Source organism: Sminthopsis crassicaudata, chromosome 2 (assembly GCF_048593235.1).
Source record: "Sminthopsis crassicaudata isolate SCR6 chromosome 2, ASM4859323v1, whole genome shotgun sequence".
Lineage (NCBI taxonomy): Eukaryota > Metazoa > Chordata > Mammalia > Dasyuromorphia > Dasyuridae > Sminthopsis > Sminthopsis crassicaudata.
In genome coordinates, this window is record NC_133618.1 from 177,337,289 (window position 1) to 177,362,663 (window position 25,375).

At 33.8% G+C, this 25,375-nt stretch overlaps 1 protein-coding gene across 2 annotated transcripts in view; it reads left to right on the top strand.

Moving 5' to 3' along the window:
* Nucleotides 1-316: 316 nt before the first annotated feature.
* BLK (BLK proto-oncogene, Src family tyrosine kinase) overlaps nucleotides 317-25,375 on the top strand; it is a 73,560-nt gene continuing 48,501 nt past the window's right edge. Inside the window, exon 1 of one of the 2 annotated variants that reach the window (XM_074287923.1) lies at nucleotides 317-632. The gene's annotated coding sequence lies outside the window, so the exon portion shown is untranslated. The remainder of the gene's footprint in view (nucleotides 633-25,375) is intronic. The other variant, XM_074287922.1, reaches the window with a different exon arrangement.

The following is a 25,375-nucleotide window of genomic DNA, read 5'->3' on the forward strand; positions in this document are numbered from 1 at the left end:
GGTTGACTACTACATAGAGTTTTGCCGCAAAATGAAGCACAGTCCATCAGAACAAACTACAGAGAATCAATCTCAATAATTCTGCACTAAGATCCTTTAGTACCTGAGAAGAAATTAGTTCTAGGTGATCCCATCAAACACCACATCATTATATTGAAGTCCCTGGAGGATGATGCAAACTTGATATCATGATGCAAACTTGTATGAGTCTAAAAAAAAAAAAAAATGACATCTGGCATTTCTACCTCATTCACATGAGAAGAGGGGCTGGATGGGTTTTAGTTCACTAAATCTTCTCTGAAACTAAGAAGTACTTTTAACTGCAAGCCACGTGACTTATGAAACCTCTTTTTGTTCCTGGAAGGCTCAGCATAAAAATTCAACTGGAAGGGTCCCGAGCTACTTCAGCCCTGAATTTGTCCCTTGCATATAGCTGGGCATAACTCTAATCACAGGGTGCCATCAGTGAGCCAGGCAACCAAAAGGCAGCCTGAGATGAGACACGTTTTTTCATGGAATTCTATTTCTTTAAAATTCGATTATATCCACCAAGGACTATTTCAGCCATAAAGGCTTCCTCTAAACGAGTGACCATAAGGATTTAAAGGACTATGCTCTAAAGTGTTAACAAGGTAAAGAATTAAGTTTTTTTTAAAAAATTATTATTTTCAGCTTTATGGCTAATGTTTAATTAATTGTGTTTATCATCATGAATTGGTTTTAATGATTTGCTCTGTTTTTTAAGTGAGATAAGTATTTGGGGAAAACATAATGGTTATGGATAATAGCTATCGTGTTCAATAGATTACTAGCTGATTGATTTTCATTTTGTTTATTTGGTTGGTTGCTTGTGTTAGGGAGAGGAAATCTGGATCTGTGATTTTATCAATATAGGGAATTTCCAGTATGGAAATTCTTTCCATTGATACAGACAAGTAACCTTATCTATAACTTATAATCTTAGCTGTTGCCTAAGGCACTATAAAAAATAACATGATATGGCTAATGTTGTACAACCAGTATGTGTCAGAGACAGGACATGAAGCTGTTTTCTCTGATCCTAACTATTACTCTCTAGCAATTAAATTTGATCATTTCATGATTTATTGTTTTTAAATTTATCTCAGGTAATTTTTAAAATCTGAGGGAGAATAGTAGTAATAAATTTATTCCATCTCTGAACAAAAATCTAAAGAATGAAGAACTAGGAGATATTTCTGCCAGAATTTCTTCTATGAAAGGAAAGATCAATAGGGGAGAAAGGAGAAGGAAAAAACAGCATATATTTTGAAATTGTGTTTTGCCTCAGTACCTCAACTGCTATTTGGCCATTTTCTCTTCTTCTCTTTATTTAGTTTTTTATAAATACGCCAAGATTGATTTGTTGGAAAATTATTTTGTTGTTGGGTTTCTCATTTGGGGGGAATTTCAGGTCTCATGTCCAAAGAAGGTATTAATGGATAATCCTAGACCATGGAAGATCCCAAGACTTTTTTTTTTAATGACTCTCCTTGGAATACTCCTTTAATACTTAGACTGGTCCATGGTAACTTTAGAACCTAGCCAGGTACTAGATTAGGCATTGAAGCTATAAAGAAAGGGAAAAAACTCCAGTGAGCACATATTCTAAAGGAGGAGACAATAATTAAATGCATCAAAATCTGTTGAGTAGATAGAAGATAATTTGAGACAGAAACCACTAGCAACCAGGAGGACTAGGAAATGTCTTTTGCAGAAGGTTGGATTTGCACTTTGTTGAAGGAAAACAGGGAAGCTAAGAAGAAAAAGTGAGGAACAAGAGTATTCTAGGCTTGAACAAGTTGGTGAACCTTCTCTGTGTGAGAGCTGAAGTCTGATGTTAGGTTGGTGTGTAGGGCTCTGGCCTTTATCAGTAAAAAAGCTCCCCATTAGCAAAAGTTATAACTGAAGCAAAGTGACTCACCTTTTAGAAAGATGAGTCAGGACACTGGCTGGAATTAGAAGTCTCCCCCAACTCACATCCTATTTATCAGCCACAAAGTCAAACTGTACATTTAGGCAATGAAGGGTAAGGACTTGTGTGAAACAGTTTCTTTTGAGATAATATGGGGCATGGAGGAAGCATATTGCATACTTGAAAGAGCAAACATCTGGTTGAGGTGATAACGTTAGACTGAGGAAGCTAAAACCTGACTGAGAAGTGAAAGCCTACAGAGATTTCAGCAGTTGGGCCCTAATTAGAACATTAGCTGAAAATATGTTTGCTTCAAATTTGCTGTGATGAATATGAGTATAAAGGAAGAATAATGGAAAAACTTGCATGATTCCAATGATTTCCAGTCATCCCACCTAATCCCAGTGATTTCTGGAGCTCAGAATGGGATAACCCTTGACTTCAGAATCTTAGGGGAAAAGGTTATTTTTCTGAGCTGATATGCAATGCCTTTCTCAATCTCAGTTGATTCCTGCTGATTTCTCCCATCTGTGTTCAGCAAACATATAGGCAGAGTTGGAAAATGTACTGTGAAAACTCATAAGAATAGGGAATTGGAAATGCAGTCATGCTAGAAAAATCAAATAAAGGAAACACAAGAAAACTAATGCATGTATGAAGAAGAATGTATTAAGCTTTACTATATGCCAGGCTTTGTATCTATAACTAGATGAAAATAGAAAATCAAGATATGTCTTCCCTACTCTCAAGAAGTCCACATTCTAATATGTGGAAGGTACATCTGTGGGCAGATGGAAAGGCACAATGGTAATTCCCTACATCATCAGGGCAGATGGCAAAGACCTGTTCACCTTTAGGTCACAGTGATAGGGAATATGGAAATATGAAATGTATATTATTGTTGCTAATCAAGGTACTATTATTTCTATGAATGAATGTGACTTGATGCTATGTATGATGATGATAATGACCCAACTTTTTGGGTCTTATTCTTTCCTAGACTCAAAAATAGGACTATATTTCAAATGGGTCTTTCATATGCATTTCTTTAATTTCTAAGACTTCCCTCCATTATCCATTCTTCCCTGACCAGATCCCCTACCTAATTCACTAGCATCTTCTTCAAAAACAGGATCAAATGTTGACCAAATTTAAAAATAGCATAGTCTTCTTATGTTGCAATCAAATGTGATAACTTAACATTAAGTGCTTTACAAACCTTAAAATGATATCTCAAGCTAATTATTATTGTTATTGTTTTCCTTTGGAACTTCTCCACCTCCTTTTTTGTAACCCTTTCTAGTGTTTCCTTTTGCTCTCACCATGGCATTCTACCTGGGCCTATTAATGATCCATCTGAATGAAAGTAAGCCTTCTTTCATCAGCAAAGATCCCCTTTCCTCACTGTACTGCATCTCATTAAGCCATCACGATGAATAGATCTAGTGTTTATCAGAACTTGTTTTAATTCCTATTAAAGTATCAATGACTGGTAAGAATTCACTAGGGTTCATAGGCCTCTGTGTTCTGTGACTTTAACTTCTTAGTTCCTTTCTATCCCCAGCTAGATAACTTTCTCCCTACCAATTCCTTTCTTAGGATGAGTGAGGTAGTACTAGTGCTCAGACAGGGTTGGGTCCAGGGTTATGATGGAGTCAGCTCCAAATTTGTTCTATTTTCAGTGTGAGTATTTATACCTCAGAAATCAGCGAATGCTACAAATTAGAACTTTTAAGCTATTGTTTTATGGATTGTTTAGACTTATGGGAACAATGGAGAAAATATTAATAATGAACATTAAACTAAAAATTGTGTCCTGTGTACTTTTTTTTTTCTGGAGATCTAAACATTTACCAGCAGCCCAATGTTAGGCAACTATTGAATGCAAGGTACCCATGAGTAAAAATATGGCAGTAATAAACAATTACTCCTTATTTAAGAGAAGCAGCAGAAAGTATGTTATAATGGAGGAAAGGACTGAATTCTGATACTGCCTCTCACACATATTGACTGTGTGACTCTGAGCAAATTGCTTTATGACTTTGAGATTATAAATTACAGAATATATATATACTGATCTGGATTGGTAGAGGGAGATTCCTAACAGAAATTAACCTATACTGATGAAATCACAGGACTAAACCTAAAAATCCACCCTTGTGTTTTAAAAAATCCCAAACAAGCCTTATGTGATATCTAAAAAGGGTTATGGAGATATCATAAGTAAAAGTTTAATGATTATTTCAAAATTCACAATTTATTGAATTCTGAAAAAAAAAAAAAGTTTTCAAATCTCAGTTCTCATTCTTTGGAATTTGACCTTCTCACAAACTGAGACCCAACTTTGACGTAAAGTAGAAAGAGCCCTGGAGGATCAGCTTTGCCTCTTAGTAGCCATGGAACCATAGGCAAGTCATTTAATCTTTCTAAGATTCAGTTTCCTTTTTTGTAAAATGAGGATAATAATATGTTCTCTGCCTATCCCATGGAGCTGAACTAAGGAAAGCATTTTGTAAACTAAAATATAGAAATGTGAGCTATTATTAATAGTGTAATACAATCTTCTTCAGAAGGCCTTTCCTGCTTGGCCCTTCCCTACCTCTAAGACTATCTTTTGCTAACAATTGTATATAACTTGGTTTTGAAATCCAGAGAAATTTAGGAAGAAGGAAAGAAGGATAATGAGGGCAGGCCACTCTCAGTCGCTCCACAGAATGGTGTCTCTAGGGGAAATCCTCAATAGAAGTATGAGAGCATTGCAGAAGGATATAGGAGGATGACTAGGGCACAAGGGTAGTAGGCTGCTCCAAGCCAAAGGGGCACCTGGCACTGAGAGGAGAGCCGGAATGATGCAGAAGTAAAGGGGATGTGGTTTTAAAAGCCAAGAACAAGAAATGGAGAAGTATCTATTTTCTAAGCACAATGCCCTTTCTAACACCCCTATAATCTTCAAGTTGATTAAGGGGTAACTCATCAAATTGAAACCTCTCTCTCCCTGACATTATATAGTTGTATCCAAATATTGAATGCCTAGCAGTTTTACAAATGACACCTTAAGTCTTTGCCTCAATCATAACACATGTAATCTTAAGATGCTTTCCTCTTCTACCACTTGTGTTCCATAGTATATAAACAAGAAAAAATTATATTTTTCAAAACAAAAGATTTTTAAAATGCTATATGTAAAGGATCAAAAGAATTAAATCTCAATTACTATTAATTAGGTAGCATTATGTGAAAGGTTCAACTCTAAAAATTAAAAAGAGGGAAAGAATTTTTTTTCTTTTTTAGTTGTCAATCTAAGATGTGTGTCGATCTGTTCAGCATGTATATCACTATAGTTTATAAAAATTTAGATTGTTATAATTATCTGCTGATCTAAAAGTATATTCCTTCAAATAGAAAACATCAGAAGAGATCAAGTTCATCTCTATCTCTTGCTTTGCTGAATGGGAAAGTATAGAAAATTGATCACAAATTCTAGGGTTGTCAGAGGATTGCATGGATAAAACAATAAATCAAAGTTCTGGTGTAATTCATAAAAAGGCACATTGTTGGGGGAAGAAAAGTTGATCCCTTCAACTCTGGACGTCGAAATATTTTTCTATATTTGTTATCCCATTTCACTCAAGGATTGACTGTTAGGTCTTGATTCAAGACTTATCAGGGATGGAGGGAGATTAAGACTCCTGAATTAGTGAATTGAGGGGTTTTTTTTGTTTTGTTTTGTTTTTTACCTCTTGGGAGCCCTGACTTTCCAATATTATTACAATAGATGTTACTTTTTTGGCCCAACATCCCTTTGACCTAATATTCTAATATATCATTTTGTTCTGAGCAACCATAGTGATTGCTAAGTAATTTCACAGTATTAGAAGAATAATTTACAGAAAGAAGACAGGGTTTAGATGAGATTACAAAAGTACAGAACATATACACCTCATACAGGGGACTTAAATTAGCCCAATGAGCAAATAGGGATTTCTGTCAACCCAATCAGCAGGCATTTTAAAATTCAATATATTTTACATGAATATAAACACACACACATACATACACACACATACACACACACACATATTACCATCTCAAAGAAGGGAGAGGGAAAGGAGTGAGGGAGAAAAAATTGGAACATAAAATCTTTCAAAAAATGAATGCTGAAAATTATCTTTATATTTTCATCTGATTGAAAAAAATGACTATTAAAAGGAGAAATAAAAACCCAAGCATTTATGTATTATATACTATGTGCCAAATACTTTAGTAAGTACTAATTATTTTTTTAAAAACTCAAAAACCTGACTTCCAAGAGCTTACCCACACGATCTAGGAGAGACAACATGTCAGACCATTAACAAGCATTTATTAAATCCTTACTGACCCAATTACTGAACTAAATAATGAAGATTATAAAAGTAAAACAAAAACAATCATTGCACTTAAGGAACTCACTTTATAATGAGAAAGCAACATGTAAATAACTAGGTATATATGATACAGACAGGGCAGCAGCAAAGTAATGGCATTAAAAATATACAAAATCAAAAGCTTGCATGCTGGGTATGCCAGCTCTGTCCAGATGAAACCTTGTATCTCAAAAAAGACTGTATCTTATTTTTAAAATTTATCTGTAGGTGTATTTCGGGGAAAGGGAAGTTTCTCTACCAAGTCCCATGGATCCAGTGATTATTTTAAAATAGAGTCAGGTACCCAGCAAATTTAAGCATAATCTTTGTCAAAAAAAAAAGGATATTCAATGAACTTCTAGACTTTCAGGATTTTGTTACAAGAAGATCTGTACTTAGTAGGAAATTTGATATATAAGATCCAAGAGAAATATAAGGACTCAATAAAGATAAAATGTTTATGTTTTATATGTGGAAATATAATCCATATATATTAGCATTAGTAATTGGATAATTAAAAGAAAGATTGGGTAGAGCTGAATATGATGTAATTCTAAAAAGCAAGCCAAATAGGAAAAAATTAAAAGAGTAATTATGATATACAGATGGAGGTGTGAGAAAAGGAACTGATCCACAGGGATTAGATGGAGTAGGACTATTGGTAGTTTTGGAACCCTAGTCTCATGTAGAATGAATTAAAAAAGGAATAATACATATACATCTAGAAGGATATAAAAATTTTAAATTTATAAAGAGAAGAAGGGAATAAGATAAGAAGGGTATAGAAGGGGGTGGAGATTAATGGAAATGAAATAAGATGTCTAGATTCATAGGGATGGAATAAAGAGGTAGGGAAAGGGAGAAAAAGGGGAGAGGATAATAGAGGGATCCTTGGAGAGGGTAGTAGATTAAGCAATCACAAGTAGGTAGAAGTAAAGTAGAGGACTCAGGAGGAAGAAGAAATGAAAGATACATATAAATATAATGATCATGGACAGGAGTAGAATGTATTATTTTTTTAAATGCAGGGGTAGTAATCACTAATTTGAGACATAGTTAAAGCTAAAATAAATTTAATCTAAAGAGAAAAATAGAGAAATTACACTGTCATCCATATTAATCAATATTGTTTTAGATTATTTAAAATAGACAGTTAAGGTTGGAATAGTGCTTTACTGTAGAAAATGATGAGTTGGTGAACTTAGAAAAATGTTCCAAGAATTGGTTGGACTTACGAAGGATGATGTGATCCACTTTCAGAGAAGCAGAGGGCAAACAAGCATAGTATGGCCTTACATAGATGTGTACAAATGTATATATATATGTATATATATAATATGTATATTCATATAGATATCTATGTATTTGTATGTGTATATATCCTCCTTAATTGTAGTCTTCTTGAGGAAGATGAAGGAAGGAGGGGGGGGGGAAAGAATAAAGTAAAAAGTACACAACAAAGAAGAAAAAAAAAACCTACAAGGAAGCAAAGATGGACAGATCTTATCATAATGAATAGTGTTTATTATATAGACTTTCTTGAAATGGAAATTTATTCTGTCGTATGTTCAATCCTCTCATGTTTTGATATGCACATGGCAATGTGGTTTTTTTTTTCCTTTTTCTAGTTTGTAAGAGTTTTAAATAAATAAGTATTTTTAAAAATAAAATAAAATGAAGCCAGGGCCCAGTTATAACACTTCTTCCAGGGGAACTTTTCCTTTTCAGCATACTTCTAATTTCCTTCCAAAGGCTTTGATTTTCTAGTAAAATAGAGGCATAACAATTTTACTGCCTTCATGCTGGTTATGTCCATTCTCAGGACCCTCTTGTCACTAATATTTATGGTGTCTGGTGCACTTTGGGAATTTAAGAAATAAAAAACAATAATAACTCTTTTAAAATGAGCACTACAGTTAAGGTCATGGGGGAGATCTTTTGATTGGAATCTTGCTTCCTAGGGAGTTTTGGCTCAAGCTCTCTGCAATACTATATTTGTGAACATGATTTCGCCCTTGCGTAGCTATCATACCCTGTGTTGTGCAGTGGAGATAGAGTTTAAAAGACAATTTTTTTGATTACTATTAGTGACACATTCAGCAGGTTATATCAATAGAATCAATACAATCTGTTTATTTCAAGCAAGCTTTCTCAGAACAAATATCTATTTGTTTAAAGATTCACGGTAGTCTTCAAAAAATGCTGCCGTCCCTTAATGACTGAGTGCTTTTCTTTCACTGTGCTCTCACGAAAGTTGAAATATTGTGGGTTATTGTCAGTCCACAAATATTTATTGACCTTCTAATATTCACTGTGCTAAGTTATGATTAAATGCATAGAAGGATAATGTTAGTCTCTGAATTCATGGAGTTTTTTGCCTAATGGCATTTTAATATAGCAGACTTGTGCCTTCTTTAGCGACATCTCTGAAAGCTGATCTTCCTTCTAGTGACCAAAAATGCTTTAAGTAACAGAATGAAGAAAAAGCCCTAAGATTGAACTAGGGGAAATATGATTCTTTCCTTATTGATTTTGCCAATATGTATAGTGTTATAACGACAATATTTAACACTTTGTATTAAATGCTACTATTAGCTAGGCTGACATGTGTAGCAACTAATATAGTATTCTTCTCAAAAAATTTTTCTTGAATGTTTGGAATAGCCTAAGGACTATGCATACTTAATTACTTAAACATGGTCCCTTATCTTTGCTCTCTATGAGATTATGTCTGAAAACAGTATTCATATGTCTTGGATACACTCAAATGGATATGACTCCACTTTAAACCTAGATTAAATGATTTACTGTTATAAGAGCCACAAGGACAATCTTATGATGCGGTACCTTTTCATATGAGTACCATCTATGGTATGAGACCCCAAGGTAATGTTCCAAGAATATTCCAGTGTATCTCTGATTAGGTGTTGTTTAAATAGGAAAACACAAACAAAACTCCATACTCCACTTCCTCTAAACCCAAACAAATTGAATAGGAATTCCTATTTTAACAAATATCATTATACCTAGAATATTTACATACAGTAACAATAGCAAGTCTTGGCCAATTTTGATCAAATTGCCAATAAGTAAAAAATGTCTAGTATAAAGAAGCATTTGGATTATACCTTCAAATACATTTCACCTCTAGTTATATGATTATTATAGGGCTATTCTCCCCTAGTGGGGATTTAGTTTTTCATATTGTTTATATTTTTTTCAAAAGTTAAAGCATTTATCTATCATCCATTCCATAGGCAGATGAAACCTCTATTCCTCATAATTTATCATCATTTATGTTCTATGCTTCATTTATGCCATTGTCTAATATAGAATTATATGGGGTCTAGATGATGATTTCTAGATGATGATTAAGGTAACTTCAACTTCTGAGATTCTGTAATTCCATGATTCTATGAAGTAACTAGTCCAAAGTCATATAGCAAAGGAATTTATTGAGCCTGATTTAGAATCCAGATAGCACAACTTCCCATCCCAGAGTTCTTTCTCCATATGTTGCTGACTTTCTGATTGAACCTTGAAAATTTCCACAGCTAACCCCAGTATGACTGATTCTAGGGATTTAAACAAAAAGAAATTTTGCTTAAAGATTATTTTTCACTCCTGTAAAAACTTGACACAAATCAGAACTATGTGTTGAGTTCATTTCTCATTTCAGTAGAAAAGTGTGATATTGGTGAAAGCAGCACTTAGGTTAAGGAACCTTTGGGAATGTCCAGGTCAACCATAAAATCATGTATGCTGGAAAAACAAGTTTAATTTTCAAAAGGGAATGTTTCTAACTTTTGGGGAAATAGGTCCAGTAGACTCAGAAATCTTGTTAATAACTTTTTATTTGAATAGCATTTTTAAAAATCACTTCCTCCTATGTCATCTCATTTTATTTTCTTAACTAAGAGTAGGTATTATTTTTCCTATTTTATGTGAGAAAACCAAGGTTAATTGGGAGGTTACCTGTCTAGTTGAGGAACTAGCTCCTTTACTGACATGACTTTTATATCTAATCTCACCTTCAGCTACACAAAGGAAGGATGAACATATTTTAGACACCACCATCACCACTACCACAATCCCCACTGAATTTGTCCTAGTGGTTTTAATCGTTGTTTATACTTCAGTCCTCACTTATAAAAGGGGAGAAAGACTGTGATGAAGGGGGCCCTTGATTAAAGTCATTGTGAAAGAAAGCTCTTAGGGGAATTGAGAACAGACCAAAAACCACCTAGGGAGGTGGAAACTTTAGGAAAAATACATTTTAGGAAGAACATTGCAATATAGGGAAGTCTTCCGAGGAGGGTCCTAATACAATATCATAAAAAAGATTAATTAAATGAAATAGATCAGGTTTATGTTGTATAAGAGACAATTGGGATTTAATGACCATTTTCAAATATTTGGAAGGCTATAATACAGAAGGACTAGGCTTGTTTTTGATATTACTGGGAAACTAACTAGGAACAGTGTGGAAATCATGGAGAAACCAATTTTGATTTTCTTCACACACACACACACACACACACACACACACACACACACACACACACACACACACTCCTACCTTTATATTAATTAGGGACATGCAAAAGTAAAACAGAATTCCTTCCTTGGGAGGGAAAAGCTTCTCTTATTCATTAGAAATCTTGGAGAATAAAGTAGGATCTTGCTTGACAAATATGCTGTAAAGGAAATTCTTGTTTAAGTATTGACTAGATAAGATGCCTATAAGTTCTCATCCAATTCTGAAATTATGTGATCCAAAGAAAAGCTTTAGAAAAACAGAAGACTCCAATATGCTGATGGAAAATAGAAGGTCAGCTCATGATACTTGAGTATAGTATTAAGTACTTAGGAAAGAAGCAAGACTAGGCAGGGCACTTCAGTGGTTTAAGTCTTCCCATTATCAATTAAGTCTCAGATTCAAATGGTTGTGAATGGTTTGAGCTGAGATTTAAGAAGATGGAATCCAAGATTTTCTTTTTCCAGGGTCCCAGGAACCTGGGCTTAAGTCTAGCATAGAAACAAAATAGCAAGAAAGGCCAGTGAGCCCAAGGGTTGGGGAGAGGGGTCAGAGAAGAATCCAGAAGATAGAAATGTAACAAATATGAAAAAAACAGTAAGTAGGCTGCTTTTAAGCCTGGAGAGATTAATCCTAACTCAGAAGGTTGATGATGAAACAACTATTTCCCATCATATGACAGATGAGCAATAGAGAAGTACAGAATGAGACACATTTTCAGACTGCCAATGTGCTGATTTAATTCTTAAACTTGAATGGAGAGGGAAGTAATGATGGAAGAAGAAAGAAAGAAAGAAAGAAAGAAAGAAAGAAAGAAAGAAAAGAAAGAAAGAAAGAAAGAAGAAGAAAGAAAGAAAGAAAAGAAAGAAAGAAGAAAGAAAGAAAGAAAGAAAGAAAGAAAGAAAGAAAGAAAGAAAGAAAGAAAGAAAGAAAGGAAAGAAAGAAAGAAAGAAAGAAAGAAAGAAAAAGAAAGAAAGAAAAAGAAAGAAAGAAAAAGAAAAGAAAGAAAGGAAGGAAGGAAGGAAGGAAGGAAGGAAGGAAGGAAGGAAGGAAGGAAGGAAGGAAGGAAGGAAGGAAGGAAGGAAGGAAGGAAGGAAGGAAGAAAGGAAGAAGAAGGGAAGGAAGGAAGGAAGGAAGGAAGGAAGAAGAAAGAAAGAAAGAAAGAAAGAAGAAGAAAGAAAGAAAGAAAGAAAGAAAGAAGAAAGAAAGAGAAGAAAGAAAGAAAAGAAAGAAAGAAAGAAGAAAGAAAGAAAGAAAGAAAGAAAGAAAGAAAGAAAGAAAGAAAGAAAGAAAGAAAGAAAGGAAAGAAAGAAGGAAGGAAGGAAGGAAGGAAGGAAGGAAAGAAAGGAAAGAAGGAAGGAAGGAAGGAAGGAAGGAAGGAAGGAAGGAAGGAAGGAAGGAAGGAAGGAAGGAAGGAAGGAAAGGAAGGAAGGAAGGAAGGAAGGAAGGAAGGAAAGAGAAGAACATCAGTAAAACATTTAAAACATCATGCAGAAGAAAGATGGAAATTCAGAAAGTGACACACAAGTAGAGCAGTGTTGTTATTTCCATGTTAAAATTTATATATACTTAAAAAGAAACCATAGATAAGAGAAGTTCATAGTTTTATATATAAGTGCTTTTCTGTCTTCTTGATAATATTGAAATGGTTGTGTTTGATAATGTTTATTAAGTTTATAATAAACTTCAAATTTTATTTTAATAATCAGCCTGACACAAACTTAAGTTAAATTCTGATAAATTGTAGAGTTGTACAGAATTTCTATTTTAAGATCCCTTTCACATGTTTGACATATTTGTACTGTAGGACATATAAAAGTAGACTCTCTGAGGGACAGGGACTCTAGGGCAGGAGGAAAAGCTATGAATGTCAGCAAAAGTGGGACAGAGTTTGCTGGGAGAACTTTGGAGTTGAAATACCTATTTCTTTAACTCCCTGGGAGAGCCAAAGCAGATAATTATCCAAGAAAGTGATGATAGAGCTCTTTGTTTAAGATTTACAAATCAAAAGCTCTTCTACTAAAGTCATACTGATGGAGCAGGAGCAATAGAGAAGGAATTTCATGTCACTTTTTTGTGATGACCTTTGGATAATTATTTAAGTCCCTTGGGCATGAATGCCCTTTGCAAGCTTATGAGTGCTTGCTCCATATTTCCCAGATAATGTTCCCTAGTGAGTCTTGGTAGGATGACTGAATCAGAGAAATCAAGGACTGACCCTAAAGGGAAAAGACAAGCAAGCAGAGCATTGTGGAAAGGAAATGTAGGTTTGACACAGGATGCCAGTTATTCATGTTATGCTTACGATTTGTATTTCTCCAGCTGCAGCTGTGGGAACTTAAAGTAGCACTGTGGTTGGGAACCTCAGTCTAGAGGAAGCAAGCAAGGCTTCTGAGGTTTTCTCTGTGTTCCTGCCCAGGCTGATTTTACTTATAAGTATTCACCCTAATGTGCCTTATGTATTATAGCAACATCACAGTGGCCTTGCTGTTGGTGATGCTGGCCCAATCATATTTCCCTGGCAGGCCAACCTTGCCTCAGATGCAAGCAAAGGGAGGTGTCCCTTTGGCTGCCTTCTCTCTGTGGGTTTGACCAGTCCTGATATTAAGAGGGCTAGCATTACAGTGGGCAGCATTCACATTACGTCAATTCAAGTTTGGTTCTATATTTCAAAGGACAAAAACAGAGCTGCATACTTAGTTGATCTAAGGGGTTTATTAATTTTATTATTAATTTGTAGATCAAATCCATCTAACAAACAAAGGAGATTGAAGAGTGAGTGTGTGACCACTATATTGCCTTGACCAGGTCTCAATATTGCTTCTGTTTCCGATAACTCCAGGCAACTAGACCTGGTCAGATCTTTGTAGGCAAATTCCATGTAGCCTGGGAAGAATTGGGAGATTTATATTGAAATAATTGGTATTCAATGATTTAGTCTAGGGTGAGTAGACTCCAAACATCTTTGATTCCAAACATGAGTAATAGGAAGGAAAGGAAAGGAAAGGAGAAAGGAAAGGAGAAAGGAAAGGGGAAAGGAAAGAGGAAAGGAAAGGGGAAAGGAAAGGGGAAAGGAAAGGGGAAAGGAAAGGGGAAAGGAAAGAGGAAAGGAAAGAGGAAAGGAAAGGGGAAAGGAAAGGAGAAAGAGAAAGGGAAAGGAAAGGGGAAAGGAAAGGGAAACAATGTAATAAGCATTTAAGAGCCTACTATGAATGTTTTACAAAAGTCTACTAAGTACATCCTCTGATATCTTGACCACAATCCTGGGAGATTAGTGTCATTATTATCCCATTTTACATAGAGAAAACTGAGGGAGACAGAGATTTAAGTGACATGCCCAGGAACACATAGCTTATAAGTCTAGGACTATACATGAACACAATTTTTCTGGATTCCTGGCCTAATGATCTATTTAGTGCACACCTAACTTCTGTCCTAAACCTAAAATAGAGCTTGGCAAAATTCCATGGAGGTCAAAGGATGTACTTAGTAGACTCAGTCATTTGGTTTTTGTCTACATGTAACAATACTCTGTTATCTGAAGAAGGAGCCTAGCCTATTTTATAATCTGTCTTCACATTGTAGTAAATAAAAGTCCCTAAGATAATTGAATTATGACTCTGGGCCCCAAACTGTCCCAGGCAGAGGATTCTCACACTGAGTTCAATGACTTATCCAAGACTACAAAGAGAATTGAGAGTGATCTAATCTGAGTGCTGTCTTCTCCAGGGGTACTGACTACAGAAATCAGAAAATTTGGAACAGCTGGTGTTTATATATTGGTACATAGAGATGGTATTGTTCACCTGGAGGCAAGGGAATGAACTTCCAAACCTAACAGAAACTTGGCCAGGAACTTTGTACAGTGATGCTGCCCTTTCTCATCCTTTGACATTTTGTTTTGGTGCAAATCTGTATCTGTAGGAACTCACATTGAATCTACCAAAGTCAGGGGCTTCTATTCTCAGGCTAATATTTACTAGTAATCATGGAAAAGCAACAATAAGGTTTTTGAAGGAAAAGTCAGAATCATGGCAATTCAAACTTAAGGGCAAAATTGATTTTGTGCCCCAGTATTTAGCATAGTAACTGGTTCGTAGTAGCTCAATAATTGTTTTTTGATGCATTTAGTGGAGGGAATTTTCTCAAGAGTAGTTCTCTACATTAAGAAAATCATAGGTCAGTATAATGTGTACCTGTATGTGTGTGTGTTTATGTGCATAAAATATAATCAGTGTTACACATGCATTTAATCATTCATTAAGTTTGAATGTGAATTGACATAAGACATTCAAAGAGAAAACACAAATATGCATTAGTAGAGGAAGATTCCTCATATGTAAGTTCCCTACATTAATGAAATTGCAGCTCCAGTCCTTATGTTATTGTTGTTGAGTTGTTTCAGTCATGCTCAACTCTTTGTGATCCCATTTAGGTTTTTCTTGGCAAAGATACTGGCATCATTTGCCATTCTTTTTTCCAGCAAACAGAGTTAATTGACTTGCCCAAGGTTACATAGCTTGTAAATGTCTGAAGTCAGATTTATCCTTATACATTTAAGTAAATATTGATAGATATGTGTATATAAATATATATTTCTATCTATGTCTAATACCTTTTATTTCAAAATAGCTATTTATAGGAACATGTGCAAATGTAAAAATATCTATAGATACATGCACATGTATATATGTGCAGGTATATATATATGTATGTATAGGCACATATACATATGTACATATACAACCTATATTTATATACATATATACATACATATACTTTATTTCAAAATAGTAATAAAGACTACAGCTATGATTTCATTAGTATAGGGAATTGCCCCTACTGAAGAATATTTGTGTTTTCTCTTTAGATATCAATGATGGAAAGTAGCATCTGTATAACATCTGTATAATCTCTCTCTGAACCTCAGTTCCAACATATGTGAAATTAAAAGGCTGGAATAGTTGACCCTCTACTTTAAAAAAATTATAAGTGAATGTATGAATAACATTTATGTTTGTAATTTTAGTCCCAAAGCCAATTGTAATCAATGACCTTTGTAAAACATAGACAGACCAATACTAAATAATAAACAATAACAAAGCCTTTTAATCTACTGTTTGAATACCAGAATGTCTGTTTCAATGTCAACCTGACTCCTTGGTGGGAAACCTAATTCACAATTAATTTACAGTTGTTTATAACTAATATGGAAATATGTTTAACATGATTGTATGTATATAACATATTTCTGATTGCTTGCTCTCTAGGGGAAGGAAAAGTTAAAGGAGGGAAGAAGAAAAAGTTAAAGCTTAAAAATCTTCCAAAAATGACTAGAAAAAAAAATGAAGTAATGTTTAAAAAATTTTTTTGCTGTTTTTCTTCCCTACTGTGACCATTAGCCATAACATGGCACTTTTCCTCCCCTTAACTAACACTTTGTTCTGAAGACATAACTTGGATTTTCAGGAGACAGTTGGGTAGATTCTATCCAGATATTTCTGGAATTTGGTCAGCTATTTTTCTTGTATTCAGATGTTCTCAATAGCAAACAACTGTTTGTAGCTTCAGTGAATGATTTGCAATTTTTGTTTGAGCAGATGTAAAGATGAGGGTCTATTAAGCAAAAAGACAAAAATCAAACTAAAGTAAAGGTAGTTTGGATCAGAAGAAACTGGTCTCTAAGCTCCCAATTAGCTGTGTGTGTGTGTATGTGTGTGGGTGTGTGTGTACATGTATATGTGTATGTTGGGCCAGGAGACCAACAAACAAAATTCTTTTATATTATGCAAATCTCCTTAAATAAATCCTTTCTGTTAGAATGTCAATTCCGTGGGAGCAGGGACCTAATTAAAGGATAGTCTTTTAGTCCACAAATTCCTCTTCTAATTCAAATGTTCTTTTAATAATCAATAAGCACAAGGGCATCAGACAACTGTGTGACTATGAAGATGTGTTCTATTGTTAACAATTATTTGTAAAAGCCTTCCTATTATCCCATATTTTCATCAAGAATATCTTTAGTGTGTGTGTGTGTGTGTGTATAGGTCATTCATAAAATTTTAATAGAGATGAGAAAGTAGGCATATGAATAGATAGTTAATAGGATGTTTCGCCCTTTGTGGGTGAATAAAATAATTTATTATTTTTTCAAAAAACTTTGCAATTTCTCCCTTTTTTAGATATCTCGAAAAAAGTTTTTCTGATGATTTCAAAACTGTGTTGTGTTCAGCATGATTTTCTTCTCTATGTTTTCCATTTGGTCCCAGCTTCATTTTATTAATCATCATTTCCCCAACCTAACATTTCCCTCTGGGAAATGAGATTCCCAATGCAAAAGTCCCATTATCATCAGTGGTGAAGACAACTCCTAATAGAAATTCTGGCAGATTAATTCCATTTAGGGGTCAACTTGTTCTCCTGCCAATCTTGAGATGATCTGATTTAATTGGGCCTCATACAAAGCATTATGTAAATTTATTTTCACCAACAACATGGGTAAATAAAGCATATATGAAACACTTTCTATGTGCAAAGTATTGTAACATTCAAAACAAGAAGATATTACTCCATATAATTTGATTATATGAGGATAGCAAAAAATTTCCTCCTCTATAAAATGAGGCTAATAAAGATTGGAGAAATTAAATGGTTTACCAGGATCACACATCTAATATGGATTCTGGAATTCATACCAAGATCTTTCATCTCCAAATCCAATGTTCTTTCCACCACACCCTTCTTTCCTTCTCCCTTTCCCTTTCCTTCCTTCCCTCCTTCTTTCCTTCCTTCTTTTATTTCTTCTCTTCCTCCTCTTACTTTGAGCATAACATGTGCTCTGCTTCTTGAACAACACCCCTATGAAATGTAATATCTTTATTATATAGATCATGGGTAATAATGGGGGTAATTTTATAATACTAAAACTGAATTTCAATATTTTTATAGAAACATTTCTATATGCTATTACATATATCTACTTTAATAATATGGGGATTTATTCTTTTCTGGAAAAGGTTATTATTTTGACAAATTATTCTGCTATATTATAGATTTAAGCACACTGAGAATCAATTTTCTTATATGAAAAAATAAAGCAATTGAAGTCTAAGATTACTAAGGTCTCATTCAGCTCTAAGTCAAGTAAAAGCATTTTAAACATTTATGTACCAGACACTGGGCTGTATTATTTAACATACAGTTGTTGGGAATGTTGAACTTACTCTTCACAGACCACAAGGGTAAGGGGGAAGAGAACAGGAAGAGAAAGAGAAGGGATTAAGCATTTATATAGTGTATACTATGTATCATACGCTGTGCTAAGTATACTTTAAGGAAAAAAGAATTTGAGATCAAAATATGGAGAGGAAAGGAAATTAAAAAGGGTCTTTTGTTATAGAGACTATATAATAAGATTGCTTTCTTTTAAAAGCATTTTGGTTTGTTTTTGTAGGGGAATGAATAAAAAAGGAAAATATTGTGGCTTAGTGACAAGATTACTTGTGATATTACTAACTTTATAGTCTCACAAAAGCAGAATCTTAGAGCAGGCAGAGATCTCAAAAAAACCTAATTTAACTCATACCTAAAGAAAATCACTTATTAATATTCCCAATAAGTGGTTAGTTAGCTTCCACCTGAAGACTTCCAGTGATAGAAAATTCACTACTTTCTAAAGCATTGACTCCAGTATATGTCATTATATAAAGACAAAATCTTCTTCTCCATAACTACTATTCGCTGTTCCTATTCCTGCCCTCTGAAAATGATATTGAGCATTACTTAAAATCTCATCAATGCTTTAGATCAGTGGTCTCCAAATTTTTTTGATGAAGCATTCCGTGAAATAAAAACAATTAACCTCCCCATATATGTATATATTTATAAATTATATATATATATATATATATATATATATGTACTGCTATATTAGCCCATTAGGTATCTTAGCATCTTATAAAAATATGAAAATGTTTACATGAAGGGATATTATTTAGTATTTTTATTTTTATGTGTTAGTGGTATAAAATTGTTTTTCTCTCATTAAAATATTAATATAATCATCATAATAATATTTTAGTGAGTGATGCTTCATTTTTTAAAATTCCTAAAGCATCAGACAAACTTCTAATAATTATTTATTCACAATTAACTATTCATTTATTCTGATTAATATAGATAGCCAAAGAGGTGAATTTCTTTTAAAAAATATATATTCTTTTTTTTTGAAAGATACATAATATATTAATCAAAAAATGGGCCATAACAGTTTCCATAACTGTTTTGAAAGTGATGTTTTCCTATATCTAGATATTCACCAAACACAATGCGAAAAGAAATAAAAGGGAATTGTCTTTGATTTAAATGCAGGAGGAAAATCTCAGTATAATCTATTCCTGCTTCATATGATTTGCTTAATGGGTAGTGTCATATCTTAGTTTCCTATTCATGTTTGACTATTTTAGTTGTGTTTTGGAGGAACAAAAGCAGCTGGTAGCACATTGAATAGAATACTAGGCTTAGAGTCAAGAAGATCTGAATTGAAATCACTCAGACATTTACTATTTGACCATGTGTAAGTTATTTACCCTCTGTATGCCTCAATTATCTAAATAATATTTTACAAATTAGTTTATATTCTACACCAGTGTTATGAGTTTGACTGTTGTGGGATGGATGAGAAGTGACTCATTTTCTCACTGTCCTGTTGATTGATCACAAACCCTTTGGGATCATGCCATAATCCTCCTTCCCCCTGCTGGGGCCTGTGTTTACAAGCTATAGCTTTTAGATAACACTGTAGGATCTTGAAGCATCTCCAGCATGTTATTTTGAACATTGATTTGCATTATAATATCTAGTTTTGTGATACAGATCATTCCAGTGGATCATTTTGGTAACACCCTTCTACTGTCCTTCTTGTACTTCCTGTAAGGTACAAATTCCCTTTGCTTGTATTTAGAGGGATCCTTAATCAAGAGTCCATGAACTTTTAAATTTAAAATTAAAAATTTTAAATTATCATCATAACTATATTTCAATATAACTGGTTTCCTTGATGATGGTATGTATTTAAATACATTATTGTAAGAAGAGGGTTCATAGGTTGAATTTCATTGAGTCTCTGCACTTGAGTAGACTGTTTATTGCTGGTCTAATGCCAAACAATGGATGGGATCACTCAGTAGTTAATTTCCTTCAACCATTAAGACAAAATAATTCAGTAATTATTTGTCCCTTCCTTGATTCTCACCCATTGCTCAGTAATCAGTTATAAAAGCTATTCAAAAACTATCCAGTTCAGGATTCATTCATGCCCTGGAAACCTAGTAATAATCAGATAATCATTAAATATAAGTGGGTGTACCTATGCAATCTACACCAACAGCACTTGTCTGCCAAGAGCATTTGTCTTCTGCCTAGTGGAAGAGCTGATGTACTTGTTGACTTCCATTGTTAATTCTAAAGCTCTGTCACCAATTCTGGCATGTTTCTGCTTGCAAGTTTAGTCTGAGGTTGAGTTTGGACCCACTGACACTGATGGAGAAATAGCACATCAGAGGGATTACTTCAGCTCTATGTATCTCCCTACTATTCTCTACCTCCCTTTCTCCCTGACCTCAACAGTTCTCCCCTGTCTCCAAAGCCTAGTTTGAACTTCTGCCCTGGGACAAAGTTAACTGGCTCCAAATAGTGAAGTTAGAACATGATTCTTGATAATGACTTGAGAAATAGAAATTAGTAAGTAGGTTGGAGGTGAGCAGGGAAAAAAAACATAAATTAAATTATCATGTGCTAAGTGCTTTACACATATCTCATTTAATCTTTATAACAATCCTGATAAGGTAAGTACTATTACTATACCCATTTTACAGTTCAGGAAACTGAGGCAGAAAGCGATTTGACCACTTCACACAGATACTAAGTATGTAAGTCACATTTGAACTCAGGTCTTCCTGAGTCCAAGCCCAGTGTCTATCTTCTGTATCACCTAGCTGCCTCTAAAAATGATATTGTTTTATGATTATTCTCTCTCATTTATTTCCAGAGGAAATGCCTAATATATTCTAGACTATAGCCTAATGCTTTACAAATATTGTGCCATTTAATTGTCATAAGATCCCTGGGAAGTAGATACTATTATTATCTCCATTTTATAATTGAAAAAACTGAGGCTGACAAAGGCTAAACATTTTGCACAGGCTCACACAACTAGTAAGTGTTTGAGGATGAACTTGAACTTCCAGATCCAGTATTCTAACCAACTTCTAACCACTATTTGTATGAATCAATTGGCATTCCAAAAATCCAATAAATGTTAGTTCACCTCATTGTATGTGTTCTTTCCTCCATGTCTTCCCATCTTATGTGACTTTCATTCATATCCTGCCATAAATTTACCAATCAGGGACTCTTCCAATATAATAAGAAGCTTTTCTGTGTCATTTCCACACAAAGATATTTGGATGCTGATAGAGTATACAAATTATTCCTCCCTCTCATTTTTTGAACTAGCAATAATTTTTTTCTTGGTTATTCATTTTTTATGACATCCCCTATATCACATCTCTCTCTCTCTCTCTCTCTCTCTCTCTCTCTCTCTCTCTCTCTCTCTCTCTCTCTCTCTCTCTCTCTCTCTCTCTCTCTCTTCCCCAATCTATGTTTCTCCATTATCATTTTTATGATTTTCAACCTCAGTTCTTTGGAGACTATAGCATTCCATGATTCACAATTATTTGATATTGGGAAATACAAATTTATAATATGGATTATAATTTTTTGTGAAGTTCAGGGTCATTAAAAGAACTGTTTAATTTTAAAAAGGCAATTCAGCTGACTTCTTCCTTAATTCACTTTTTATCTGCAATGTTTTCCTTAAATAGATGGATTGAAGTCCTAAATCTATAGATTTTCCATCTGCTGTCATCATATAGCCTGGGCATTCTACCACTTGGTTTTACTTGATAGATAAACCAAAGTTTTTTGAGTGATAATTGATTTCATTTAAGATACTCCATAATGTCCAGAGTTTAATATAATTAGCACAATGTTATCTGAAAAGAGGAACTTCTTGAGAACATCATCTAGAGAGAATTCCTTTTCAGTCTATACTCTGCACTGGATATCCTTCACAACTCTTGGCCCTTTTTATAATAATGTATTTGGCATCTTCTTTTTCATAGATGTGCTGAAAAATCAATCCCTCAGTTCCTTTAGATTAAATCATCTATAGCATCGATCTTATTTATGTATATGTGATCTGGTCCTATTGCTTTTTCCATTTTTATTATCATCAGTGTCATTTCTTCTTCCAACAACACATTGAGGATTATTGTATGATAGTCCTAATGTGGTATCTCTACTGAAATTGATTGGGAAAAAAGTTTGGTATTGAAAAGAACTCAAGTTCTTTTCCATTTTTCATCAATTTGTGATCTTCTAGTTTCATCTTTAAATTTTCTCAGGATAACTTTGTTGAGTTTCATCAAAATTTATTTAATTTTTTTTACCTACTGCTTCTGGCTGTTCTATTAGGTAATATATTCATATTCTTCCAATCCTTCTCCTTATGGTTTTACAAACTGGTTGACTTTTTAACTGATTCTGTGAAGTACACCAGGAGTTCACTGACTGAAGAGTTTCCTAAGCATTTTTGATCTTCTCATTATGGCAATTAGTTTATATCAATTAGTTAAACTTCTATATGAATGAGTGAATTCTATATGAATTCTATATATTCAGTGTTGATGCTTAATTCTATATCCACTTCCCATTTATTGGCATCAATAATATTTAAACAGCGTACTCAGTGGTCTCATTGTCTATGGACAATTAATTCAGTACTACTCCCAGTAACAAGTTATTCTCTATTTTTAAAATAGATCTCATTAGAAAAAAATAGAACAATAGAATTACTGTTTTTAGTCTATTAATATTAACTTAGCTCTTGGTACTCTGAGACACTTGTTCAGTAACGAATGAGTGAGTATACATACTACTGAAGGCATCAAAAATTTTGAAATTTTTGTTATAAATGAGAACAGAAGGCCAAAGAACATGAAACAAAATATAAGCACTGCTCACAGATTTTTCCATGGAGAGGCAAAAAAAAAGAAGATAGTGATGGTAGTTTTTATGATACATCAAAAGCAATAAGAAACATGATATTATTAGATATATGATATTATTAGATGCTTAACCATGACAGACACTTTCATTTCTTTTCTCAAAGATAATAATTGTGGCATATATATATATATATATATATATATATATATACATACATATACATGTACATTATATAATCTAATTTTTGGTTTCTCTTTGTTTTTCTCTCATTTTTGGTTTCTCTCATCTCTCTATCATTCTTCACTCCTAAACATATATATTTTCCCCAATATTTTGTCACCAAGTATCAAAATATATGTTGATTTCATTTGGAGGCTTTTTAAATCAAGATGTTTATAGAACTTCTTTATCTCTTTATCCTCTGTAAGTGATGTTGATTCCTAAGTTGCAATCATTTTCTTGGTCGTCCAAGTAAATACTTACCATAAGTACTATAATATATGATTATCAAATCATGTTTCTTATTGCTTTTGATATATCAAGAAAACCACCAAGTTTTTTTTACCTGTGAGCATTGTTTATATTTAGTTTCATTTCTTTTGGCCTTCTAGTCTCATTTATAACAAGAATTTAAAAATTGATATATTTTTGGCGCCTCCAAATGTACACTCACTGATTACTGCACAAGAATTTCACAGTGCCAAGAACTAAATTAATATTTATAGATAGTATAGAAACTGTGATTCTTAGCATTTTTGTCCAATTTCCTTCTACTCTGATACTATTATTGCAGAAACTGGAGAGAGTTTCCCAGGATTGAAGAACATTTTGTTCTTTGTTCCAAGGGTTTTTGTGGTCAAAGATTTCATCACTAAGTGACCAGCCTGCTGAATATGAGTTCTTCTATTAGGCTACCACTTGGTAAACCGGCAGAATATGTAGTAGGAAATTTACTCAGAACCTTTTCAAGGTTGTAATACTTAGTAATGCTGGAACTTAGCCCTTGAGAAACCAAGGCATTGTGGAAGGAGGAAGAATGGAAGGAAGGAAGGAGGAAGATGAGTTAGTATAGAAGGAAAGAAATTGACATTTATTAATTGCTTACTATGCTTCAGGCACTGCCCTAAGTTCTTTACAAATATTGTTTCATTGGATTCTCACAACAACCTTTGGAAATAGAAGCTATTATTATATCTTCTTTGCAGCTGAAGAAACAGAGGTAGATAGAAATCAAGCAACCAGAGGCCAGATTTGAACTGCGTTTTTCCCTAATTCTAAGTTTAGTTCAAATCCCAGCTCTACTACTTATTGTCTATGGAACTTTAGACAACTCATCAGTTCTCTAGGATTCAATTTTTTTATAAAATGAAGGATTTATTTAATTCAAATCTGTTCTAGCTCCACAACAACCCTGAGAAGTTAGTGCTATTATTATCTCCATTTTAGAAATGGAGTTTATTTTAGTTTCTTTTTATTCTAGTTCTTTTATCATCAACACTATTGTTAGTCACTCAATGTTCAATGATGATTTTAGAGTCTAAGACCTACCACATCTGTGAGATAATATAGCCCCAGTGAGACTCTTTTCCATCTCAGATGTTCCCTTGTCTTTGCAGAGCTGGCTCTGCCCCTGACATGATCAACAAAAAGACAGGACTCTGTTTTCTGATGTCTGCTACCCTTTGCCTTTCACACCTGATTCTTGAATCTTATGCCATCAAAGATATGAGCCAAGTCTGCTCTTGAGGAATGAAAATGGTTTTCTTGTATTGTAGTAATTAGGCTCTGAGTAAATATATCTCTTATTCTTGAAAATGTTGGGAAATCCTATTTTTTTGGATATGTTTAGTTTTTTGAAACTTGTCTATGATACTGACACTGCCATCTGGGTGAACCTTCCATATCTTAGTTGGTGTATTTAGTTTCTTTGAAGTGTCTAAGTATTAAGTTTTCTGTAACAGAAAGAAGAAGACTCCTAGGCAAGAAATGTATAAATAAATAGTCATGATGACAAAAAGATGGTATGAACACTTGGAATCCTCCTGGTCCCAGATAGAATGGTTCTGTTCTCTCATATATAGTCTTCTAATACCAAGATAATCAGAAGGTCAACTAATTTAACTCTGTCAGAGCAAAGCTTCTTCTACTGTGGATTGCAACCCATATGAGGTTACATAATTGAATGTATGCATTATAAAATTATAATTATTAATAAATGTTTTATTTGTATGCCTATTTTATATATTTGTAATCTCAGAGGGATGGAAAAATTTCTAGAGCAAAAGAGGTCAATAGTGGGAAAAAAACTAAGAATCTTTATGTTGGGAAAGAGACAGAAGGAACTTCAGGGATTACTAATCTGACTATCTCAGATACCCAGAAAAATGTGCAAAATGTGAATTAGCATTCCCCAAATTCTTTTATCCCAAA